Source organism: Staurois parvus, unplaced genomic scaffold, assembly GCF_062004578.1.
Source record: "Staurois parvus isolate SC_StPar_1 unplaced genomic scaffold, SC_StPar_1.0 ptg000721l, whole genome shotgun sequence".
In the NCBI taxonomy this organism is placed as follows: domain Eukaryota; kingdom Metazoa; phylum Chordata; class Amphibia; order Anura; family Ranidae; genus Staurois; species Staurois parvus.
The window spans coordinates 3183415-3210735 of NW_028318517.1; the positions used below are offsets into that span (position 1 = coordinate 3183415).

The 27321-nt window shown below is 48.1% G+C and overlaps 1 long non-coding RNA gene across 1 annotated transcript; it reads right to left on the reverse strand.

Moving 5' to 3' along the window:
• Nucleotides 1–270: 270 nt before the first annotated feature.
• On the reverse strand, nucleotides 271–2710 carry LOC149445443 (uncharacterized). Its single transcript, XR_016306408.1, has 3 exons — nucleotides 2622–2710; nucleotides 602–730; nucleotides 271–400 (listed from the first exon to the last, which is right to left on the reverse strand). It is a non-coding gene; the product is annotated as an uncharacterized LOC149445443 (long non-coding RNA).
• Between the last annotated feature and the right edge of the window lie 24611 nt (nucleotides 2711–27321).

Consider the following 27321-nt stretch of genomic DNA (forward strand, 5'->3'; position numbering starts at 1 on the left):
ATTGTGGCATCACATAAAAAATCCACACATTGTGTCCACAAGTCCATGTTCTAGAAGCTCCGTCCCTCTAAAGTGTCTTCTTATCAGTGATGGGAAGGGTGGGGGGTGATGTGTCCTTCTAAATACTCCCACTCCTCCATGGAGAAATAGACAGTGACACCCTGACACCTTATAGGAACCTGACACACACAATGATACAGTCACCATCCAGACACATCCCTTGTCTGTTACTGGAGAATGTCCCAGAATTCCCGGCACCGCTCACCTCTCCTGTCAGCAGCTCCATCATCTTCTTGGTGACTTCTAGAATCTTCTGCATGTTGTGTCTCTCAGGGTTTAGGGAGCCACATGGAGGCACTGTGATGGTCATATGATCACCTGACGTCAGAAGAGGAAATCTCTGTATTGAGGAACCAATAGGAATATCATGTTAGACTCCCAGAACCCTCCTCACCTCTCCGGTCAGGTCAGTGTTTTTATTAATAGAGATAAGAGTGATGTCATGTGACCTCCCAGAATCCTCCTCACCTCTCTGGTCAGGTCTGTGTTTTATTATTAGAGATAAGAGTGATGTCATGTGACCTCCCAGAATCCTCCTCACCTCTCCGGTCAGCAGGTAGATGATCTCCAGGGTGAGGTTTAGTATCTTCTCAGTCATGTGACTCCGGTCCTCCTCCATCCTCATTGGTGCCATCATGTGATCTATACAGGTCTCCTTGTAGACGGATAACTTTGGGAAATGAAAGTAAGAATGATTTGGATGGTATTGGTCACACAATAATAGGATGTGGATGTGAGGGGGGAATAGGAGGGTTGCTGGACATTGAAGAACTACCACCCCCATGGGAAGATGCTTATTTGGGACTGTTTAGTATTTGCTACATTTTGGAGGTCCCAGGACCCTCTTGACCTGCAGGATCAGAAATCCCCTTTAATCTGTTGGGTTTGTTTGGTCTCTGAACTGGTTTTGATGAGTTTTAGATCTGCAGACAAGGAATGATAAATACGATCCTTCCTATGACTTGTTTGCTCTGAGGCAGTGCTGTGAGGTCAATGTCGGCTCATCATGAGGTCCAGGAAGGGGAACTTGCTGACTATTGGCTGGAGTTGCTGGATAATCAGGACAATTGGCAGAACTCCGGCTGCAAGGCTCCAATTTCCAGCAGGCTGCTGACTGACAGGAGTGATGTCACTGTCACTCTCTGCAGTAAGAGAAGGGATTGGATGGGATAGCAGGAAGATGGTGCTGGTGGAGTAGAGAGCTGTGAGGGAGGAGTCTGTTCTCTTCCCTCCAATGACAGCGCAGCGTAGGTAGGAGGATGGCAGGGGGTAGGATCTTGTTTTTTTTATTGCCAAGTATACTGTAGTACACAGGACATTGTACAGAGTGGCGGTGGGTTCCTGGGGCTCTGAATTCCAGCACCGGGCACTGCCAGAGCCTGTGTCATGGGAGGTATTGGAGTGTCTCCTGAAGGTGTTCAGCACTGACCCCTGACTACCTTTTAGTTGATAATTCACCAACAGACCTCCTCTAAGAACGAGTTCCCACCAAGGGGTGAAAGTCTTCCCTTCTTCATTCCACTTGGTATCTTGCAAAATGTTATTTGACCAGTGAGATAAGAAGGTGAAGGTTTCTTTCCTTTCCTGGTAGGAGTTTTGTAAGGAGGTCTGGAAAGTAAGTGCAGGTGGGAGGACAATCAGAGACCAAGAGCCCCCCTCCCTACCTCAGAGTCCCCCTGAGCCCAACAACCTTCTCTTCCCTCAGGGACATGCTACCTACCAACTCCATCCACCCAAATTTCATCATCTACTCTACACCCTCAGGGGTCCCAAAGTCTCTCATCCTCAGTACCCCCTTGGAGGCCCCTCAACTCCCCTTCATCCCTCACACCCCTCATTTTTTTCCTCCAACACCAATGATTGAATATATTTTTCATGGCAGGCTGGGGAATGTTTTCTTCCTGGTAGAGAAGAAAAATCAGTCCGGGAGCACATCTGATAAAATCACCTTTATTTGGACATATTCAAACCAGACCCTCTACAATGTACAAAAGAGGGAACATAGCACTTCAGTGGTGATTACTCTTCATTCATTTGGAATGTATTCTTCCTCCTGAGCAGCAATGTAAGGGGCTCTATGCTCCATACTCCTGACCCCGGCACTCCATCATTGTGTTGGCTGCATAGTGTAATGATTGCCCATTGGCTGCCTGTGTAGTGTCATCATTGCCCTTTGTAGGCCATGTATGGTCAGGATGGTCCTTGTCTTGTCTATTTATTGTCAGTGCTGTTTGTTTAGAGGACCATATTACTAGAATTTATCTCCACAATGAGGAGAATGTTCCGGCCCCGGAAGTGGGGGAATGTTCTGCCCCTGAAGGGGTTCATCTGGGTTCCCACACTATATATGTGTGTATCATCATCTGCTGGAGATAAAAGACATCACAGTGACTATGGAGGAAGAGGATGGACATGACTATGGAGGAAGAGGATGGATGTGACTATGGAGGAAGAGGACGGACGTGACTATGGAGGAAGAGGACAGACGTGACTATGGAGGAAGAGGACAGACATAATGGGAGGGGATTACTGGGTGTAAATATGAAATAACATCTTATTACCTCCTCTGCTGCCACTTCCACCAACGTCTCCTCTTATTTCTGCAACATGTAACTTCCTGTCTTTATTGCAGATCACTTCCTGTCTGTACCTGACATCACTTCCTGTCTGTACCTGACATCACTTCCTGTCTGTATTCCATAGAGACTTCCTGTCTGGGTTTAAGTGAGATCACCACCTTGTGGAGTTCAGTAGAACTGCAGCCCCCCAAAATGTCTCATAATAACAATTCCTGTATAATATATACCTTACAGGTCTACCACAGAAGATCAGAAGAACAGAAGAAAAAATAAATCTAGATCATTTGCAGCCAACTGTTTAATAAAGATATTTTATTACATAAATAAAAGTCTTAAAGACACGGAATACAAGTTAGAAAAAAAGGTAAAGGTGAAACAGATCCCTCCGAAATGTATCTTTTTGTTGAAGAAAATGCAAAACTACATCCTAAAGTATAAAAATAAATATCAATCCACTCATAATGAAGATGTTAGACATAAATGACAAGGATGTGATGGTCACAGAGGAATGGTGGTGGAGATCTCTCATAGTAAGAACACTTCCTTGAATGGTTCTATAAATAAAGAATGAATCCTGGAGGGAATAAAGCTGTAAAGCAATAAATAATATATAAACTGGGCCATCCACTTCATCCATAAAGACATTGTGATTGAAGATCTTCTAGATCGCATAGAAGGAGGACTCATCCATGATTTCATACATTTGTTTGGAAGGATAGAACAATCCTCAGAAGGGAACATGTAGGATGACAGGAAAGGCTCCTGACTGGTGAGATCCTCCAAACATAATGATGACATCCATGAACTGGAGCGAGCTCGTTGGGGTGATAAAGCCAATCTGGAAACACTGTGTAGACGTTCTCCAAGAACTCAGCACACTCCAGGTGTGGAGAAAGTCTCCAGGTGGGTTTAGCCTGTCATTTATCATAGATACAAACACACTGTAACCGGGATGGATCACTATGCCATTTGCTCTCTTTTTTAGTCTGCTGGCATAGCTGTGTCCAAATTCGATAGATCTGTACCTATGATCCGCTGTGCTTTATTTCTCCTCCCGAGACCGACACTTCCTATCCTCCATCCTACAGCCATCATACTACACTGCAGTGTGGATGGGAAGAATACTCTCCATGGTGCAATGATAGAAATTGACCAGAATTCCTGGACACCAAAACACCAATCATATGAATGTGGAACTCTTTGGCGTAATCCTCTTTGGACATACTGCAAAAAGTTCTGCAATGCCTTCTCTTCTCACCTTGGAACTCCTATCTGAAGATATCAGCCTGTAAACTTGTACACAAAGGGCATTTACTCTGTCAAAGATCTGCTGAACAACACTTACATAAGAACGTTTCAGGATCCCAGCCTCACTTATTTTCCGGACCAGAAAGACTTCTACAAATTCCTCAGAATTAGACATATGCTACCTCACCTGCACTGGTGTGAGAACACTCAGCCCATGGGCCTCATAACACTCTTCAACAGCTCTACACCTTCCAGCTCCCATCTCTCTACCTTCTACCACCTACTCCAAAAACAAACTCATACAACCAAACTCCCAATGATGGGATTCTGGAAATCGGAACTTTAATTCTCTATCCTTTGAAAAAAAACAAAACTATATTTTCTCATTTCTGTTATAAAAAATATCCAATAAACTCAAATTTTGTCATAAATTTAGGCCAACATGTATTTTGCTATATGTCTTTGGTAAAAAAAATCCCAATTACTGCATATTAATTGCTTTGTGTGAAAGTTATATCATCTACAAACAATCTATGGGATGGATACTGGAATTTACACAGCTTTTACTTTCTGACTGCCATCACATTTTTTGAGGTGCTAAAATACCAGGATAATACAAACACCCTCAAATGACCCCTTTTTAGAAAGAAGACAGCCTAAGCTATCTGCTGAGAGGCATGTTGAGTCCATGGAAGATTTATTTTTTTTCTAAAAGTTTTTTTTTTTACACAAAATTGTCACTTTAATGACATATTGCTCACACAAGCCATGAGTAAATGTGGAATTACACCCCAAATACATTCTGCTACTTCTACCGAGTATGGGGGTACCACATGTGAGATGTTTTGGGAGCCTAACTACATACGGGAATGTAACGGAAGCGTAGGCAGGACAGAACCCACGAAGAAGATGGGAAACACACAAAGCTTTATTGAACTCTGAAAGACACTCAATCAGGACAGTTCATGGCACTCCGTGACATGCAGCTTGTAGGGACACCCACGGTAAGCGGGCTCACGGGGACTCAAGGGGACCTTGGCTTTGGCGTCTGGCCTCAACACAGTGTACTAGGGACAACAGGCTCACGGGGACCCAATGGGACTTTAGCTGTGGAGTCTGGCGTAGCACAGCTCCCACCCAGCTTTCTAGGGACATCGGGCTCACGGGGACTCAACAGGACTCCAACTGTGGAGTCTGGCCTAGCACAGCTCCCACCCAGCTTTCTATGGACATAGGGCTCACGGGGACTCAACGGGACTCCAACTGTGGAGTCTGGCCTAGCACAGTTCCCACCCAGCTTTCTAGGGACATCGGGCTCATGGGGACTCAACGGGTAGCGATGGCTCAAGCACTCAGGGGCATCACAGTTAGCTATACTCTGGGCACGCCATGGGACGGTTCAAGTAAGGGTAGTCTAGGCGTGTAGTAGGGGCAGTTCATGACCCGGGTGTCTGTGCGCACAACAGTGACAGTTCAGGACACAGGTGGTCAGTGCGCACAACAGGGACAGTTTAGGACACGGGTGGTCGGTGCACACAACAGAGACAGTTCAGGACACGGGTAGTTTGTGCGCACAACAGGGACAGTTCAGGACACGGGTGGTCAGTGCACACAACAGGGACAGTTCATGGCTTCTAGGGACACTTACGATAGGTGTCTTGCAGGTGCTCAACAGCAGGCGGCTTGCAGAGGGATAGGCGACTTGCAGATGCTCAGCAGCAGGCAGCTTCCAGGGAACAAAGCGGTCAGCAGGCAGTATAGCTTCCCAGGGGCCCAACGATCAGCAGACAGGATGGCTTCCCAGGGGCCCGATGATCAGCAGATGGGATGGCTTCCCAGGGACCCAGTTATCTGCAGACAGGACAGCTTCCCAGGGACCCTCAGCAACAGACGGCGGCCCTCACAGTGGCCAGCTTCTCCAGTGCCCAGCAGTCAGCAGCAGGGGTCCTCGTAGCAGCCAGGAACAGTAGCGGGAGTCATGGCCATGGGGTCTGACCTTTGAGGAGGGGGCTCATGCAGAGCGCTCAGCAGGGATGCCTGCAGAGGCCCGGGCCCCGCCCGGACCTCCCACAACCGCAGTGGCCCAAGGGACAGCAGCAGGAGTCATAGCCGTGGGGTCTGACCTCTGGTGAGGGGGCTCATGCAGAGCACACAGTGGGGATGCCTGCAGAGGCCCGGGCCCCACCCAGACCTCCCATGACCACGGTGGTCCCAGGGACAGCAGCGGGAGGAAGAGAGCAAGCCTGGTCTCAAGCTGGCCTTTTAAAAGCTGTGTGGGATGCTTCCAGGTTGCCCCGGCAATGGCCAGCCCAACGCCGTGTTGCCGGGCAATGAGGCACACCCCTTGACAGGGGCCACACTCTTGAGAGCTTTTGTCTGTCTGAGAGTGCAGTCGCGGGAAACTCTCGTGCCCTGCACTGCACTCACCAGGGGTGTGCAGCGCCGGGTTAGCGGCCCCGCACCAGAATCCCTCAGTGGGGTGTCACTTCTCTCTGTCTATATGTCCATAGAGGTGTGAGGTCCGCCACAGGGGTCACTTCCTTCTCATCCTGCGCAGCCTGCCTTCACAGGCTGCGTGAGGATGTGAGGAGGTGACGAGGGGCAGGGGGGTGAGGTGACCCCCCTCATCCTGTGCAGCCCATCTTCAAAGGCTGCAACAGGATGAGGAGAGGGTGAGGGGACACGGGAAAGACACAGGCACCGGGGGGGTTTGGACAAGGAGCAGGCACTCCATAACAGGGAGCCTGAAATCCAATGATCCCTTTGAAAGCCTGAAGGTGCATAACTTCCTCATTTCACTTCCTCACTACCTATCAGTTTCGGGGGCCCTGAAATACCAGGATAGCACCAACCCCCCAAATCACAGGTCTGATATACAGGTTTGACCCCATATCTGGCCAGCTTATTGGGGAGAAATAGTTTGAATGCAAGGTGGCCTAAAAAATTAATGAGGAACTCATCAACACAGATTTTTTTGGTGGGGAGTATAGATATCTGCACATTTTTGGTTAAGGTGATTTACAAGGGGACAAATTTTGTAGAGCCGGTCAAATTCAGGGTCACCCCAAGGATGACAGAGTGTATTGTCATTGAAATGTGTAAATCGCATTATATTCTCATATCTATGCCTGGCCATGGCAGCAGAGAACACGGCATATGATGAATCGGGTCTGTCGACAAATACAACCGCAATTAATTTTTCTTATTAATGCCCATATGGAGGCTTAGGCCCAAAAAAAACTTAAATTCAGAAACTGTAATAGGTTTCCATGCGAACAGTCTGGCAAGGTTTGAATTTGGGTTGGTGGTGATAAACTGTTGTGCATATAAAATGCTTTGATCCACAATCAATGCATAGAGCTCTTCCGTGAAAAACAGCTCCAAAAAATCAAGGGGAGGAGTTAAATTTGCTGTTTCCACCTGAATTCTGGGTTGGGCAGTGAATTGGGGAAGTACGGGTGCTGCAGAATTTGTGGGCTGCCAATCAGGATTTGCAAGCACATCCGGAAGGATACTAGGGGCTCTACGGGCCTGTGTGCAAATTTTTGGTGGCAGCGGGACACTACTTGTGCTCACCACCCCACCAGCTTGTACTGCACTTATGGGACTCGCCATGTCACCAAGTGATACTGCAGTGCTGGTATGTGAAAGACCAGGATGTACTAGGCAGCTGGTGATTGCCATTTCACCAAAAGGTAGTGCGGCACTAGTACTGGCACTCTGCTGCATATGAGAGTCATCATGCGTTTGTATCACCTCAGAACCTGAGAAACGGGGTTGGGTACACCTGACCTTAGCAGGGACCTCTTCTCCGTCATCTGAGTGATCTGTCAGGGTGCCGCTGCTGTCTACAGATTCGTATTCTGAGCCTGATTCTGTCAGGGATTCTTCCCTTTCGCTCTCACCTGACATGCTCAGAATCCTGTAGGCCTCGTCACTAGAGTACCTTTGCTTGGACATTTTGGCCACTAAATTTATAGGTACCTAGTGCGACTCACGGGAAAAAGAGCGCCTGGCTGTCAGGGACTGCTTGAACCGCTACGGAAAATTTACCGACAAGTGCTAACAGAGATCAGGCCTGATTCTGCCAACACTGCGGTTTTGTGTGTAATATATCAAGTGACAGTTATCTACTGACACTGCACTTGCTGGGGCAGAAGGGGGGGCGTAGGGGATAAAGGCAGGTGCTGGCAGGTGTCGGGGCTGATCCCGCTAACACTGCATTTTTGGGGATACTATAGTAGTGTGAACGCTGGTATAGCGCTAATCTGATCAAAGATATTGATCCGCTCAGATACTATACTAGCAATGGAGGTTTAGAGTGCAAGTGAGCGTGTTCCTGGCAATAAAGGGGTCAAATGTGATTACTGGTGTACTAGCGGCAATCTGACGCTATCTGGGAGGGGCGCTAACTGACACTAATGCTATCTGAAGTCACCAGTGACACTAATACAGTGATCAGTAAAAAGCTGTTCACTGTAATCAATGACACTGGTGACAGGGCAGTGAAGGGGTAACTGGGGGGCCGATCAGGGGGTTAAATGTGACCTAGGTGTGTTCTAACTGTGGGTATGTGCTGTTTTACTTACAATTTGTATGTCTTCTCTCTCTGGGAAGGAATGTGTCCAGGCAGAGAAGAATGACATCATATCCTGTCCTCTGTAACTGTCAACAAAGGACAGGATAGGACAGGGACCGATCATCCGATTTCAGCCGGACATCACTGGCTGAAACTGAATGATTGATCCCTCGGGGATCAAATGGTGACAGCCGCGAGTTGGCGGGGGCGTGCGTACACCCCCCCTGCCCGAGAAAAACCTTGGGAGTGTGGAGCACGTTTAAAAAAAAAGCCGTGCCACCCTGCCACCATTTTAATGCAGTGGCTGTTCGGCAAGATGTTAGGGGACGTTTATCGGGGCTGCAGTTCCTCTAAACTCCACAAGATGGGGATCTCATTTCTACTACCCAGACAGGACTTCTCTATGGAATACAGATAGGAAGTGATGTCAGGTACAGTCAGGAAGTGATGTCAGGAACAGACAGGAAGTCATCTGGAATAAAGACAGGAAGTTCCATATGGTGTGAAGCAGATCGGAGACATTGGTGGATTTGGCAGCAGAGGAGGTAATAAGATGTTATGTTCTATTTACACCCAGTAACCCCCCCGTCATGTCCGTCCTCTTCCTCCATTGTCACTGTGATGTTTTTTTATCTCCAGCAGATGATGATACACACATGTTGATGATACACATCAATATTTAGAAGGACACAAGGATCTCTACAAGGACGTCATGATGGACAATCAGCCGCCCCTCACATCACCGGGTAAGAGGAGACTTTATTGTAAAGGAGAGAGCAGTACGGAGGATCCACCTAGATCCCCCATCATCTGATAAACACATAGAAACAATGGATTCAGTCAGTGTGTGTGTTTCCTACAGATGGATCCAGTCATGGGAACCCACCAGAGAGATGTCCCCGTCCTCTGTATTCCCGGGATTCCACACAGGAAGGTCACACCATCCCTCACCATCATCAGGTAGATGATGACAATTATTGGTAGTTGTGATTTATACACAGCATGTTTGTTACAATGAATGTTTTATTATATCTTTCAGAGTGGAATCCTCGGGGATGATAATATTGATGTTAAAGAAGAGTATAAAGAGGAGGATGAGGAGTATGGAGTGATGGAGGAGTTTTCAGAAGGACACAAGGATATGATGGAGCCACCTAATACCAGGAACCCACCAGAGAGATGTCCCCGTCCTCTGTATTCCAGGGATTCCACAAAGGAAGGTCACACCATCCCTCACTATTACAAGGTTGGTGGGATGGAGCATCTAGAACATGGACTTGTAGAGACGATGTGTAAATATTTTTTATGTGACCTTATATTTTACAGATGATATTTCCTCTCATTTCCTTGATTTAGAGTGGAGATCCAATCGATATAGAATTTGAGGTGAAAGCAGAAGAAGAAGAGGCGTATGTGAGGGATGATCAGCAGTCTATGGAGGAGGATGGAATAACGGGGACATTTATAGAGGAGGACACTCCTACAGAGATCAGCACAGGTGGGTCATTTATTATTATTATACAGGATTTATGGCGCCAACAGTTTGCTCAGCGCTTTACAATATAATGGGAGACAATTCAGCAACAATACAGTTCAAGACAAGAGGGTTAAGAGGGCCCTGCTCCTTGGAGCTTACAATCTAGGAAGGAGGGGCTAGTGGTACAAAAGGTAGTAACTGTGGGGGATGGACTGGTAGGAGGAGTAGAAGATTCCAGTATTAGCTGAGGGCAGGATAGGCTTCCCTGAAGAGAGAGGTTTTTCGGACATTGCTGAAAGTGGGCAGAGTAGGTGATAGTGTGATAAATTGGGGTAGAGAGTTCCACAGGATGGGGGAAGCTCTGGAGAAGTCCTGGAGACGAGCATGGGAGGAGGAGACAAGGGAGCTAGAGAGTAGGAGGTCTTGCGAGGAGCGGAAAGTACGGCTTGGGTGATATTTGGAGACAAGATTGCTGATGTAATTTGGGGCAGAGTTATAAATGACTTTATATGTTATTGTTAATGTTTTGAATTTTATCCATTGGGCAATGGGAAGCCAGTGGAGGGATTAGCAGGGAGGGGTGGAGGACACTGATTGGAGGCCAGTGGAGGGATTGGCAGAGAGGGGTGGCAGATACAGAACGGTTAGTAAGGTGGATGAGTCTAGCAGCAGCATTCATGATAGACTGAAGAGGGGATAGCCTGCGATGAGGTCGGCCAATGAAGAGGGAGTTACAATAGTCAAGGTGAGATATAACAAGGGAGTGTATAAGTTGCTTAGTGGTTTCTGAGGTTAGGAACGGGCGTATCTTGGAGATGTTGTGGAGGTGAAGTCTACAAGATTTGGACAGTGATTGGATTTGGGGCTGAAAGGACAGATGGGAGTCTAGGATTACACCTAGTACCCTGGCATGAGGGGAGGGACTGATGATTGTGTTATTGATCTTGATGGAGAAGTCAGGGGAGGGGGCACGGGCTGGAGGGAATACTAAGAGCTCAGTTTTGGAAAGATTGAGTTTGAGGAAGTGGAGTGACATCCATGCCGATATGTCACTTAGTAGGTTAGTGATGGGAGTGAAGACTGAAGGGGTGAGGTGAGGAGTAGAAAGATAGATTTGTGTGTCATCAGCATAGAGATGGTACTTAAAGCCGTGGGAGTTTATCAAGTGACCAAGGGAGGAGGTGTAGATGGAGAAGAGAAGGGGTCCAAGGACAGAACTTTGAGGGACCCCTACAGAGAGAGGGAGTGAGGAGGAGGAGGCAGAGTTATTGGTAACACTGAAGGAGCGCTGCGATAGGTAGGAGGAGAACCAGGAGAGAGCAGAGTCTCGAAGGCCAAGAGAGTGGAGTTTTTTGAGGAGGAGGGGATGGTCAACCATATCAAAAGCTGCAGAGAGGTCAAGTAATAGGAGTATGGAATAGTGGCCATTGGTTGGGATTAGTATGGAATAGTGGCCATTGGTTGGGATTAGTACGGAGAAGTGGCCATTGGTTTTAGCAATTAGTAGATCATTAGTGAAGTTTAGTAGGGCAGTTTCAGTGGAGTGTAGAGAGTGAAATCCAGACTGTAAAGGGTCAAGAAGGTTGTTGTCAGTGAGGTCGGAGCTCAGGTGATGTATTATACATGGAGATCATATCCCCCCCTTATGTATTATACATGGAGATCATATCCCCCCTTATGTATTATACATGGAGATCATATCCCCCCTTATGTATTATACATGGAGATCATATCCCCCTTATGTATTATACATGGAGATCATATCACCCCCTTATGTATTATACATGGAGATCATATCCCCCCTATGTATTATACATGGAGATCATATCCCCCCTTATGTATTATACATGGAGATCATATCCCCCCTTATGTATTATACATGGAGATCATATCCCCCCCCTTATGTATTATACATGGAGATCATATCCCCCCTTATGTATTATACATGGAGATCATATCCCCCCTTATGTATTATACATGGAGATCATATCCCCCCCTTATGTATTATACATGGAGATCATATCCCCCCCTTATGTATTATACATGGAGATCATATCCCCCCTTATGTATTATACATGGAGATCATATCCCCCCCTTATGTATTATACATGGAGATCCTATCCCCCCTTATGTATTATACATGGAGATCATATCCCCCTTATGTATTATACATGGAGATCCTATCCCCCCCTTATGTATTATACATGGAGATCATATCCCCCCCTTATGTATTATACATGGAGATCATATCTCCCCCTTATGTATTATACATGGAGATCATATCTCCCCCTTATGTATTATACATGGAGATCATATCTCCCCCCTTATGTATTATACATGGAGATCATATCCCCCTTATGTATTATACATGGAGATCATATCCCCCTTATGTATTATACATGGAGATCATATCTCCCCCTTATGTATTATACATGGAGATCATATCCCCCCTTATGTATTATACATGGAGATCATATCCCCCTTATGTATTATACATGGAGATCATATCCCCCCTTATGTATTATACATGGAGATCATATCCCCCCCTTATGTATTATACATGGAGATCATATCCCCCCTTATGTATTATACATGGAGATCATATCCCCCCTTATGTATTATACATGGAGATCATATCCCCCCTTATGTATTATACATGGAGATCATATCCCCCCCTTATGTATTATACATGGAGATCATATCTCCCCTTATGTATTATACATGGAGATCATATCCCCCCCCCCTTATGTATTATACATGGAGATCATATCCCCCCTTATGTATTATACATGGAGATCATATCCCCCCTTATGTATTATACATGGTGATCATATCCCCCCTTATGTATTATACATGGAGATCATATCCCCCCTTATGTATTATACATGGAGATCATATCCCCCCTTATGTATTATACATGGAGATCATATCCCCCTTATGTATTATACATGGAGATCATATCCCCCTTATGTATTATACATGGAGATCATATCCCCCCTATGTATTATACATGGAGATCATATCCCCCCTTATGTATTATACATGGAGATCATATCCCCCCTTATGTATTATACATGGAGATCATATCCCCCCCCCTTATGTATTATACATGGAGATCATATCCCCCCTTATGTATTATACATGGAGATCATATCCCCCCCTTATGTATTATACATGGAGATCATATCCCCCCCTTATGTATTATACATGGAGATCATATCCCCCCCTTATGTATTATACATGGAGATCATATCCCCCCCTTATGTATTATACATGGAGATCATATCCCCCCTTATGTATTATACATGGAGATCATATCCCCCCCTTATGTATTATACATGGAGATCCTATCCCCCCTTATGTATTATACATGGAGATCATATCCCCCTTATGTATTATACATGGAGATCATATCCCCCCCTTATGTATTATACATGGAGATCATATCTCCCCCCCTTATGTATTATACATGGAGATCATATCTCCCCCCCTTATGTATTATACATGGAGATCATATCCCCCTTATGTATTATACATGGAGGTCATATCCCCCCTTATGTATTATACATGGAGATCATATCCCCCCTTATGTATTATACATGGAGATCATATCCCCCCTTATGTATTATACATGGAGATCATATCCCCCTTATGTATTATACATGGAGATCATATCCCCCCTTATGTATTATACATGGAGATCATATCCCCCCCTTATGTATTATACATGGAGATCATATCCCCCCTTATGTATTATACATGGAGATCATATCCCCCCTTATGTATTATACATGGAGATCATATCCCCCCCTTATGTATTATACATGGAGATCATATCTCCCCTTATGTATTATACATGGAGATCATATCTCCCCTTATGTATTATACATGGAGATCATATTCCCCCCCCCCTTATGTATTATACATGGAGATCATATCTCCCCTTATGTATTATACATGGAGATCATATCCCCCCTTATGTATTATACATGGAGATCATATCCCCCCCTTATGTATTATACATGGAGATCATATCCCCCCCTTATGTATTATACATGGAGATCATATCCCCCCCTTATGTATTATACATGGAGATCATATCCCCCCTTATGTATTATACATGGAGATCATATCCCCCCTTATGTATTTATACATGGAGATCATATCCCCCCTTATGTATTTATACATGGAGATCATATCCCCCTTATGTATTTATACATGGAGATCATATCCCCCCTTATGTATTATACATGGAGATCATATCCCCCCTTATGTATTATACATGGAGATCATATCCCCCCTTATGTATTATACATGGAGATCATATCCCCCTTATATATTATACATGGAGATCATATCCCCCTGTCACAGCTGCCCCCCTCTCTCAGCCCTGTCACTGCACTGCTCTCTCTCTGCCGTCTCTCATCCGTGCCCCTCCCCCCTCCTGCAAAGATGAAAGACATTCCTAAGGCAAGCTTGAGCCACACTTGCTTTGGGCCCCCCCGGTTGCCTAGGTAACTAGGGGGGCCCAACCAGTTTTAAGAAGCTGATGCAGAGCTCCAGAGGTATTCACCACTGGGTGGCTGACGGAAGGAGCCCGAGAGCTGCGGCCGGGACCTTTCATGGCCAGGCGAGGCAGAGACCCAAGTCTGCCTAGGATCCCCCTTCTCCCAGAGCTGGGGAAGACTGACTGCTAGACTCCAGGGATCCGTGAGTACATGCTCTCTGCCTGCTTCACTTGAACGTTTCTTGTGCTGACCTCACACCAACCCCCCCTGTTGGATTACTTGCTACAGAGACTCTCCCTTGGCTCTCGGTGTTGGACTTTAAGTGTGTTGGTCCTTCCGTGTCGCCCTGGACTGGCGTATTCACCCTCCTTATGAACTCCCCTATTCGGTGACTGTCATCTGTTTGCCTCATTAAAGCTTTGTGCGTTTGCCATCTGCTCTGTGTGTTCTGTCCTGCCTACGCTCCGTCACACTGGTGGCAGCAGTGGGATCAGGACACTGAGGAGATGGCAGACAGCGAAAGCCAGCGCATGGGGGACCAGGCCCGGCCCAGCGAATACAAGAAGTGGACTGTGGCATATCTGCAGGAGAGGGCCGAGCAACTGTCCCTTACCTGGAGGGGCCTTGCCAAAGAGCTTCTGGTCGCAGCCATTGAGGAAGCTGATCCCCAGGATGCCCCAGCAAAGGAGGAGAGCAGGCCAACCCCAGCCTCCCCAGCATGCCATGACCCAGGGCCCAAGAGCCCCTGGCTTACTTGGGTGGAGGAAGAGATGGCCCTCCTGGGGTCAGACGCCACGGCAGGGGAGAAGCGAGAGGCTATCCGGAGGGCGCATAAAAGAGAGAGCCAAGGGAGCCACCGTGAGCTAAGCTGTCTTTCCAGCCCCAGGGCCGCGTGTTACCCCCCTCCCCGGGTAAGCCGCAAGGACTTTAAACCCTTCAATGAAGTCGCTGGGGATATGGAGGGGTTCTTTCAGGACTTTGAGCAGCAGTGCCAGCTCATTGAGATGCCAAGCACGGATTGGATATGGCACCTCGTGGGTCTGCTAGAAGGGGGTGCAGCTGCTGCCTACCGCACTCTGGACTATGTGGATGGCCGGGATTACGCCCGGGTCAAACAGACTGTGTTGGAGTATTACGCGGGTGCGCTTCCGTGATTTGCCCTTCCATGCGGAGCCGTCCTATAGGATGTATGCGCACAAGATATTGCAGTCCTGTCCGAGGTGGCTAGAGGGGGGAACAGGCCCACACTGCAGAAGAAATCATCCAAGCATTTCTAAAGGAGGAATTCTACTACCAATGTACGACGGAGGTTCGCAGATGGGTAAGAGAGAGAGCCCCTATCACCCTTGCAAAGGCCGCTGCCCTGGCTGACGAGATCCTAGCCATCAAACCACATTGGAAATGGGGGGCCCCTGAGCTGCCAAGGGCCCCGCCCCCTCACCACCTCTGCCAAAATGGGCCCCCCACCTACCACTGCCAACTCCAAGCCCAGGACCGCCACCCGGAGCCCAGTTCACGGGGCCCCCCATGGAGTGCCTCGGCTTGGAGGTGCCCCAGCTGGTTGCACCCATAGCAAACTGCCCCACCTCCCAAAGCCGCCTCTTCCCTCACTAGGTCTAATACCTGGAGCTCCATCCCACAGAAGAACCACTACCCCCGCCTCCCAGTGAATGGATGGGCTTCCCAGAAGACAACCACTCCCGGGGGGGTTTACAGTGTCCACCTCCCCGTGGGGCTACATACCCCACCCAGAAACAGCACCACCTGCAGGTCATGCGGGTGGACGGGCAACCCACCACCAGTTTCCAGGATACGGGGCCTTCTTGACCATCGCTGACCCCCGAGTGATCTGGCCAGAAGCCATCCAACCCGGCCCTGGATTCACCATCGCGCTGGTGGGAGGAGCCAGACATCATATCCCCAAAGCATCCATACACCTCGACTATGGGTTCGGGGAGCAACAGTGCCAGATCGGCGTCATGGGCAGCCTCCCGGTGGATGTTCTGCTCGGCAATGACCTAGGGGAGCTACGATGCCAGTACGTCGGGGCGGTGACCCGGAGCCAAGCAGGCCGAGGTCCTCCTACAGACGGAGCCACCACGGGACTTTTCCCCAGCATGGACTCAGTGAGTGAACCCCCACCTGACCCCGACCTTCCCCTGACCTGGGCCCGGGAGACCTTCAAGCGGGAGGTAGCCACAGACCCCACCTTTTAGGACCCAGGCCGTGGCAGGAGGGGGGTGGAGCCAGCTTTGGTGGGAGCAGGGGCTGTTGTACCGTGAGGCAGGCCCAAGCTGCCCGGGTCAACCCTCTGATAGCTCCAAACTGATAGTGCCTTGACGGTTCAGGTTCCCGCTACTCCAGATAGCCCATAACATTCCAGTAGCCGGCCAGCTGGGTAAGAGGAGAACGGGGCTGCGGCTGACCCAAGTCTTCTACTGGCCGGGTATCACCCAGGACGTAGCCCACTTCTGTCAGACCTGTGACATCTGTCAGAGGAAGGGACGCCCAGGGGATCACCCCAAGGCCCTGCTCCGCCCCTTACCCATCATTGCCAAGCCCTTTCAGCGGGTAGCTGTAGATATCCTGGGACCCCTGGCCTGACCCAGTAAGTCCGGAAAGCGGTACATTCTCACGGTGGTGGATTACGCTACCCTCTACCCTGAGGCTGTTCCCCGGTCCAGCATCTCCGCCCCAAAAGCGGCCGAGGCCCTAGTCACCATTTTCTCCCAGGTGGGTTTCCCCAGCAAGATCTTGACCGACTAGGGTACCCAGTTCATGTCTGAGGTGATCCAATCCCTCTGGCGCACATGCGGGGTATCCAATCCCTCTGTGAGCGCTTCAATGGCCCACTGAAGAGCATGCTGAGGTCCTTCGTTGCCAAGGAGGAGGACTGGGAGAAGCTCCTCCCTCACCTGCTGTTTGCATATCGGGAGGTACCGCAAGAGTCAACAGGGTTCTCCCCCTTCAAACTCCTGTACGGGCGGAAGGTCCGTTGTCCCCTATCCCTGTTTCAGGAGCATTGGGAAGGGCAGATAGAAGACACGGGTACCCGCATTGTTCCCTACGTTCGTGAGCTGCGGGAGAGGCTGACCCGCCTGGCCACCATGCTCCATGACCACCTCCGGGCAGCCCAGACACGCCAGAAGGTATGGTACGACCGCAAGGTTCGCGGTCACGAGTTCACTGAAGGACAGCAGGTGCTCAAGATCGTCCCCAACCCCCAGAACAAGCTCCAGCACACCTGGGAAAGGCCCCACAAAGTCCTTTGCAAGTTAGACAAGACTAGCTACATCATTAGCCTCAACGCCCATGACCGCAAGCAGCGCACGGTCCACATCAACATGCTGAAAGAGTACCACGATTGGACTCTACCCGTGGTAGCCGTCTGCCCCACCTCCACAGGCAGAGAAGATGAGGGAGCCCTGCCCGATCTCCTGCAAGCCACCAAGGTTACCACTCCCCTAGATCAGATTCCCACGGGGGCTCAGCTGAACCCCCGCCAGATGGCCCAGATGTGGACTGTGCTAGCTGACCGGGCCGTTGCCTTCTCAGCCACCCCAGGCCGCACTGGGTTTGCCCTCCATCACGTGGAGACCCACAGTCAGAAACCCATCCAGCAGGCCCCATAACGGGTCCCCGAATCCGTGAAGTCGGCCATCCGGGCCGAACTCTCCGAGATGCTGGGTATCATCCGACCCTCCCGCAGTCCTTGGGCCTCCCCGGTGGTGCTGGTTCCAAAGGATGGGACCACCCGATTTTTTTCGTGGACTACCAGAGGTTGAATGACTACACTGTCGGTGACGTCTACCCCATGCCCTGCATAGACGACCTGCGGGACCATCTATCCGGGGCCCGCTATGTTAGCACACTAGACCTCAGCAAGGGTTACTGGCAAATCACCCTCACAAAAGAGGGCGTTAAGCGTTCCACCTTTATTACCCATTCGGCCTGTACAAATTCCTCATCATGCCCTTCGGCATGAAAAACACCCCCGCCACCTTTCAACAGGTTGTGGATCAGCATCCCCTAGATTAAACAGTGCCAGTCTGTATCTGAATGGGCCCGATACGATCTTTATTAAAACACATCCATCCAGATACAGTTCAGGTCGGTAGCGGCTTGTAGAGATATACATGAGCCTACACGTGGAGTTCGCACTGCCCGGCGCCTGGCCATACGAAGTCCATGTGGTACTATGCTGCTGATATGTGGATATAGGCCAGCGGCATTCGCATCGAATGCCGTGGTGGTATACACGCCGGTCTATAAGCGCAGATCTGCCATCTCATCCATTACCGAGCTGAGTACTGTAAAATATACATTGTACATGCCCATGGCCTAATTGCAGCCTTCAGAGCTTTAACGAGAGACATATGAATAACATGAATATATGACACATTTAAAGTTCAACCTGTAATAGAAAATTTCCATGAAAAAGGGTAGTCTGTGCGCATACTAAAGACAGTTCATGACAAGGGTGGTCTGTGCGCACACTAGGGACAGTTTATGACAAAGGTAGTCTGTGCGCACACTAGGGACAGTTCTTGACAAGGGTGGTCTGTGTGCACAATAGGGATAGTTCATGGCTTCTAGGGACACTTACGATAGGCGTCTTGCAGATGCTCAGCACCTGGCGGCTTCCAGGGAGGTAGGTGACTTGCGGAGGCTCAGCAGCAGGCAGCTTCCAGGGACAAAGCGGTCAGCAGACAGGGTGGCTTCCCAGGTACCCAGCAATCAGCAGCCAGGGTGGCTTCCCAGGGCCCCAGCGATCAGCAGAAAGGGCGGCTTCCCAGGGACCCAGAAATCAGCAGACAGAGGCGGATTTCCAGGGACCCAGCGATCAGCCAGTAAGGACACAGCAGGCTTGCAGGGGCTTGGCAGGGTCTTGGCTGTGCGGGTCTGTGCCTGGGATAGTTCTGACCTTTGAGGGAGTGTCCTGCAGAGTGCTCAGCGGGGATGGCTGCGGAGGCCCGGTCCCCACCCGGACCTCCCAACAGAACAGCTGCGGCAGACAGCACAGGAGGGAGGGAGAGAGTGGCCTGGTCTCATGCTGGCCTTTTTTAAAGCTGTGCTGGATGCTTCTGGGTTGCCCCGGCAACGGCCAGCCCAGCGTCGGGTTGCCAGGAAATGAGGCACGCCCCCCTCGGGCTGCACTGAGGGAGCGCGGCCTTTGTCTCCGGTGGGCGCAGAGCACGGGAAAGCCTCATACCTGCGCTGTGCCCACCAGGGGCACACAGAGACACCTTGGTGGCCCTTTGCTGGAAAGGTGCTAACCGCACCACAGGGGGTATTTCCTCCCGTCCTGCACAGCCCTTTGATGTAGGATGGCAGGATGTGAGGAATTCACAAGGGGGAGGGAGGATTGAAGGGACAGGCAGAGGGACAGGCAAAGGGGGGTGGGGAAGGCACGGGCACTCCATGACACCATGTATACCACAGCCACCTCCCTTTCCAAGTATACCACAGCCACCCCTCTTTCCACATATACCACGTCCACTGCCACCCTTCTGTCCACATATTCCACAGCCACCCCTCTGTCCAAGTATACCACATCCACTGCCACCCCTCTTTCCAAGTATAACACGTCCACCGCCACCCCTCTGTCCAAGCATATACTCTATGATGTACATTACATACTCCTGACCCCTGCACTATATACTCTGTTGTACATTCCATTGTCCTGACCCCTGCACTATATACTCTATATATATATATATATATATATATATATAGGCCCCCTTCCTACATTTGACGACAGAATTGGTATCTACAGATGCAACAAAAGAGGTTGTCTCACCTGTCAGTCCATCACCCATGGCAGATCACAGTTTTTGGACTCCCAGGGCAACAGCTACCACATTCGTCAGTTTATAACGTGTGCAACTGACCACGTCATATACGTTCTCACATGCCCATGTAAGCTCCTATATGTAGGCCGAACCACACGCCCTCTACGCAAACGCATAGGGGAGCACAGAAGACTTATAAGAGATGGATGCGATAAGCATAGTGTCCCCAGGCACTTTTTGCAATCCCATCAAAATAATTTCAGTCTTCTTGAGGTCTTAGCAATCGAACATATTCCAAAGGGTACATTTACTGACAATGAAAGACTAGCCCGTTTGTGTAAGAGAGAGACGTTCTGGATCTACAAATTAGGTTCTATGACCCCCAATGGTCTCAATGAGGATCTTGAAATCCATAGCATTATTTAACAAGTTTGACTTCTAGTCCCCGGAACTGGGATCCTCCAGTGTGTTTTTTATTACATACAGTATTGTCTTCTTTTAATCCTTGTTTTTTAATCTGCACTGTCACCATGTATATATTCTGTGCACTCAAATACGAATACATATTATTACGCATCTATTATATTTATTTAATTATGAACATATGAGCTACCTAATTTGATACCAGGATTGATTTTATTATATTCCTTTTAGTCATACCTTTTATACAGTCATTTTCATATACCTTTGATACAGTCATTTTCATATGCCAAGCATTCACTTCTCCCTACTCCCTTCTTTGCCCATATACCCATAATTACCTCACTGTAAACGCAATTTTTGACATAGCTTCCATGAACCAGCGATGTCATTTTTAACTTGTGTGGTTTTTTTTTGTTTTTTTTTTTGTTATTGTATTACCTTTATTTTACTAAAGATGAAAGTATATCATGCTATTGTTTTTATACATATCATTTTTTATAACTTGCAATCTGTACCTTTAAATTTGTATTCAACATTGCTTCAGGACGAGCCGTCCGCTCTGATTGACACCCCATCCCCTGCTAATTACACTCAGCCAGCCTTCCCTTTAATGGTCTTCTATATAATGGCCGCCGGCCATGGTTACCAGAGACTTGACAAAGCGCAACTGCGCGAAACATGTCGTCTTGGTAACCCCACATATGCTCCCAGCTGAAGCCAACGCCGGACACTGCCTTCGTTTGCCATGGTGACACCACCCAGGACGCTGGTACGCTGACACCACGTGATTTGAAGCCGACAGGAGCATTCTTTGATCTCAGCTCCCCTCAGAGCGGACGGGCCGTCCATTGGAATCACACTGTCCACTTCAGGCTGGTTAATTTTATTATACTTGCTACTTTATCTCACCCAATAAAGATGCACCTCCACTAAGGTGCTTGTCTGAGAGAATTTTCCACAGCGCCTTTTTTTCCAGTTCACTATATACTCTATGTTGTACATTACATACTCCTGACCCCTGCACTATATACTCTATGTTGTACATTCCATACTCCTGACCCCTGCACTATATACTCTATGTTGTACATTACATCCTCCTGACCCCTGCACTATATACTCTATGTTGTACATTACATACTCCTGACCCCTGCACTATATACTCTATGTTGTACATTACATCCTCCTGACCCCTGCACTATATACTCTATGTTGTACATTACATACTCCTGACCACTGCACTATATACTCTATGTTGTACATTACATACTCCTGACCCCTGCACTATATACTCTATGTTGTACATTACATACTCCTGACCCCTGCACTATATATTCTGTTGTACATTACATACTCCTGACCCCTCGTCCTATAATCCCCTCATCACTGTCCCTCCTATAAAAGACAGTTCTGGTTGTTTCCTCACTCTCTGACTAAGGTCCATGAATAAAGAAATGACCTGGTAGGAGATCAGAGGAGCCATTTCCTAGTTCCCTTGAGGGTGGAATTGTAAGCTCCTCAGGGACCAAGCTGCCTGATGGGGGGGGTAGTCCTGGTTTGGGGGAACCAATCAGCTCCTGTCTAGTAATCCTCTTTGTCTTTGTATTTTAGTCCATGGCCGGGAGATGAGGAAAACCTCCGAGGATTATCTCACTTTGTTTCCAGACTGGAAAGTAGAAGATGAGGACATCACACAGTATAGTCCAGGAGAAAACCCGGCTCCCTCCAGTGTCCATCCGGCACCACCCAGTGTAGATGGACCATTGGATTCCTCGTATCCTGAGGAACCTCAGACTGTGCGGGACCGGGTCGGCCTTCCAACAGGGAAAAGCTTCTCGTGTCCTGAGTGTGGGAAATGTTTTTCAGTGAAGTTCAGTCTTTCCAGACATCAGAGATCACACACAGGGGAGAAGCCGTATTCCTGTCCTGAGTGCGGGAAATGTTTTTCACTGAAGTCCCATCTTTCCTCACATCAGAGATGTCACACGGGGGAGAAGCCGTATTCCTGTCCCGAGTGCGGGAAATGTTTTTCAGTGAAGTCCAGTCTTTACACACATCAGAGATCTCACACAGGGGAGAAGCCATATTCTTGTCCTGAGTGCGGGAAATGTTTTTCAGTGAAGTCCCATCTTTACAGACATCAGAGAGCTCACACAGGGGAGAAGCCACATTCCTGTCCTGAGTGCGGGAAATGTTTTTCAGTGAAGTCCCATCTTCACACACATCAGAGATCTCATACAGGTGAGAAGCCGTATTCCTGTCCTGAGTGCAGGAAATGTTTTTCACAGATGTCCATTCTTTACAGACATCAGAGATCTCACACGGGGGAGAAACCATATTCCTGTCTTGAGTGCGGAAAATGTTTTGCGCGGAAGTCCAGTCTTCATGAACATCAGAGATCTCACACGGGGGAGAAGCTATATTCCTGTCCTGAGTGCGGTAAATGTTTTTCAGTGAAGTACAGTCTTTACAAACATCAGAGGTCTCACATGGGGGAGAAGCCACTTTCCTGTCCTGAGTGAGGGAAATGTTCCTCATTGAAGTCCTGTCTTCCTGTACATCAGGTGTCTCACACAACCCTGGAGGTGTATTAGTGCCTTGAGTGTGGCACTAATGTGGGGAAGAAGCACACCCTGATATACACCTCAGATATACTCCATGGCTGATCTTCATCATGGAAGAAACAGTCCATAAGGAGATCAGAGGTCCCCAAAGACATGGATGAAGTGTGGGACCGGGTCGGCCATTGATGGCAGGAGAAGAAGTTTTCAATGTATTTTCCATGAATGGAAGACATTCCAGCAGCTCAGATGTGATCCTAATAACATTGGTTCCCCCATTCACACAGGAGGAATGGACATGAACTCTCACTGAGGGAATTGCTATACAAACATTCTATGAATAGACCCCCAAATGTCAGGAGACGTTTCTATAAAGACGGGAAGTATGGAGCAGAGAAATGAAGAGACCTCCCAGCAATGTTATTACCAGGCTGCAGCTAGGGGGAGCTCTAATGTCCCCCCAGCAGAGGGATCCCATCTAGCCCACATTAACCCTCTCACTGCCAGAGCTGTTTCTGCATGATTTTGCACACATGGGAAAATGCAGATTTTGGTCCTGAAGATGAGATAAACCCCCAAACATCTATTCTGTGACATCAGAGGCCCTGGAGAATAAAATGGTGGTGATTGTTAAGGTGTTCCCCGTACACAGATTCCCCTTCATATCCGCCTTTATTTCCTCCTTTCCCCCATTTTCTATGTTGGGATCTTTTCTACAAAACTTTGTTATAATAATGGAACACGTTGTGTATTGTATTGTACACCAATAATAATGACTCCGCCCCCACATTCCAGACAAGGGATCTTCCTGACCAATCGGATTTCTTCCTTTACTATTTCCTGATTTTTATGCTTCAATCTTGTTAAATGTAAAATTATAATAAAACATTGAACAAAAACTATTGTGTGTGTCGGTGCAATGAGGGCAAACTTCAATATAGAACATTGCTCCTCGGTGACACCTCACACCCTTCAATAACGGCGCAGAGTGCGGGGGTCAGCAGTATATCATATACAGCCCACCATACAGAGTGCAGAGGGGGGCTGTAGTGTGTCCCCCCTCCTGATCCATACCAGGCCACATGTCCACAACATGGGGGGCACCTTACCAGGGGGGATTCCCCCAGGCATAGCACCTTGTCACCTTGGCTGGTGGCTGTGGGGATCTGTGGGCGGGGGTCATACTGGATTTTGGAAACCCCCTTTAATAACAAGTGGCCCCCAAATACCGTTCCCCCATGTGAATGAGTATGGGGTATATAGTACCCGACAATAGCACCAGCCCAATGACAGCTCCCTAAACTGTCATCATCTACATAATTGAAGGGACAGGGATGGTGGGACCTTATTACCCAAATGTGACCAGTGACCATATTTGGTCAGTGATGTCACTGCTATCCCCGCCCCCTTCCTTACATGGCAGGGATTCCCAATGACATCACTGATTCCTGGGGGTGTGGCTGCTGTACCCATCCATGTCTTCCTCAGGCACCAGTGACAGCGGGAAGCTGTTATATATAGAAGTGGTAGAAATGTCTCTTCTACAGGTGAAATTCAAAAAATGAGAATCTGGTGAAAAGTTGATTTATTTCAGTGCAGCAACTTAAAAGGTGAAACTAATATATGAGACTCATTCCATGCAAAGCAAGATAGTTCAAGCTGTGATTTGTCATCATTGTGATGATTATGGCTTTCAGCTCATGAAAACCCCAAATCCACAATCTCAGAAAATGAGAATATTCCATGCAATCAATAAAACACGGATTGTACATAGAACAATATCGCACCTCTGAAAAGTAGAAGCTGCATATGTACTCAGTACTTGGTTTGGGCCCCTTTTGCAGCAATTACTGCCTCAATGCGGCGTGGCATGGAAGCTATCAGCCTGTGGCACTGCTGAGGTGTTACTGAAGACCAGGATGCTTCAATAGCGGCCTTCAGCTCTTCTGCATTGTTCGGTCTCATGTCTCTCATCTTTCTCTTGGCAATGCCCCATAGATTTTCTGTGGGGTTCAGGTCAGGCGAGTTTGCTGGCCAATCAAGCACAGTGATCCCACAGACATTGAACCAGGTTTTGGTGCTTTTGGCAGTGTGGGCGGAGCCAAGTCCTGCTGGAAAATGAAGTCAGCATCCCCATAAAGCTTGTCTGCGGAAGGAAGCATGAAGTGCTCCAAAATCTCCTGGTAGACGGCTGTGGTGACCCTGGACTTAATGAAGCACAGTGGACCAACACCAGCAGATGACATGGCTCCCCAAATCAACACAGACTGTGGAAACTTCACACTGGACTTCAAGCATCTTGCAGTGTGTGCCTCTCCATTCTTCCTCCATACACGGGGTCCTTGGGCCTCTCCATTCTTTCTCCATACTCGGGGTCCTTGGGCCTCTCCATTCTTTCTCCATACTCGGGGTCCTTGGGCCTCTCCATTCTTCCTCCATACTCGGGGTCCTTGGGCCTCTCCATTCTTCCTCCATACTTGGGGTCCTTGGGCCTCTCCATTATTCCTCCGTACTCAGGGTCCTTGTGCCTCTCCATTCTTCCTCCGTACTCAGGGTCCTTGTGCCTCTCCATTCTTCCTCCATACTCGGGGTCCTTGGGCCTCTCTATTCTTCCTCCATACTCGGGCTCCTTGGGCCTCTCCATTCTTCCTCCATACTCTGGGTCCTTTTGCCTCTCCATTCTTCCTCCATACTCGGGGTCCTTGGGCCTCTCCATTCTTCCTTCATAATCGGGGGGCCTTGGGCCTCTCCATTCTTCCTCCATATTTGGGATTCTTGATTTCCAAATGACATGCAAAAGTTGCTCTCATCAGAAAAGAGGACTTTGGACCACTGAGCAGCAGACCAGGCCTGTTTTTCTTTAGCCCAGGTAAGACACTTCTGACGTAGTTTGTTGTTCAGGAGCAGCTTGACAAGAGGAATACGACATTTGAAGCCCATGTCCAGGATCCGTCTCTGTGTGGTGGCTCTTGATGCACTGACTCCAGCCTCGGTCCACTCCTTGTGAAAGTCCCCAACACTTTTGAATGGCCTTTTCCTGATAATCCTCTCAAGCTGCGGTCATCCCTGCTGCTTGTGCACCTTTTTCTTCCACATTTTTCCCTTCCACATAACTTTCTATTAATGTGCTTTGATAAGCACTTTGGGAACATCCAACTTCTTTTGCAATTACCTTTTGAGGCTTTCCCTCCTTATGGAGGGTGTCAATGATGGTGTCAGGTCAGCAGTCTTTCCCATGATTGTGATTCCTACTGAACCAGACTGAGAGACCATTTAAAGGCTCAGGAACCCTTTGCAGGTGTTATGGCTGAATGAGCTGATTAGAGTGGGACACTTTGAGCCGAGATTATTCCACCTTTTCACAATATTCTCATTTTCTGAGATTGTGGATTTGGGGTTTTCATGAGCTGTAAGCCATAATCATCACAATGATGCCAAATCACGGCTTGAACTATCTTGCTTTGCATGGAATGAGTCTCATATATTAGTTTCACCTTTTAAATTGCTACACTGAAATAAATGAAATATTGCACCATATTCTAATTTTTCGAGTTTCACCTGTACATTCTATTATACATTGTATCATTATATACTTTATATTATACATTGTATCTTTCTTTGTCCTTTCTGAGAGAAAAAAAAGTCTGTGTTAAAATGGTATATAAATAAATATAATAACCGCTTTCCCGCCCACTTATAGCAGAAATACTGCTACACGGCAGCAGGGGTGCACAAAATTATGTATACAGTGAGGAACAGAAGTATTTGAACACCCTGCAATTTTGCAAGTTCTCCCACTTCTCCATCATGGAGGGTCTGACATTCACATTGTAGGTGCATTCCCACTCTGAGAGACAGAATTCAGGAGATCCCATTGTATGATTTGTAAAGAATGTATTTGTCTTGCACTGCTGAACAGAAGTATTTGAACCCCTGAGAAGATCCATGTTAATATTTGGTACAGAAGCCTTTGTTTGCAATTACAGAGGTCAGACATTTCCTGTACTCCCTGACCAGGTTTGCACTGCAACAGGGATTTTGGCCGACTCCTCCACACGGATCTCCTCTAGATTTGTCAGGTTTCGGGGCTGTCGCTG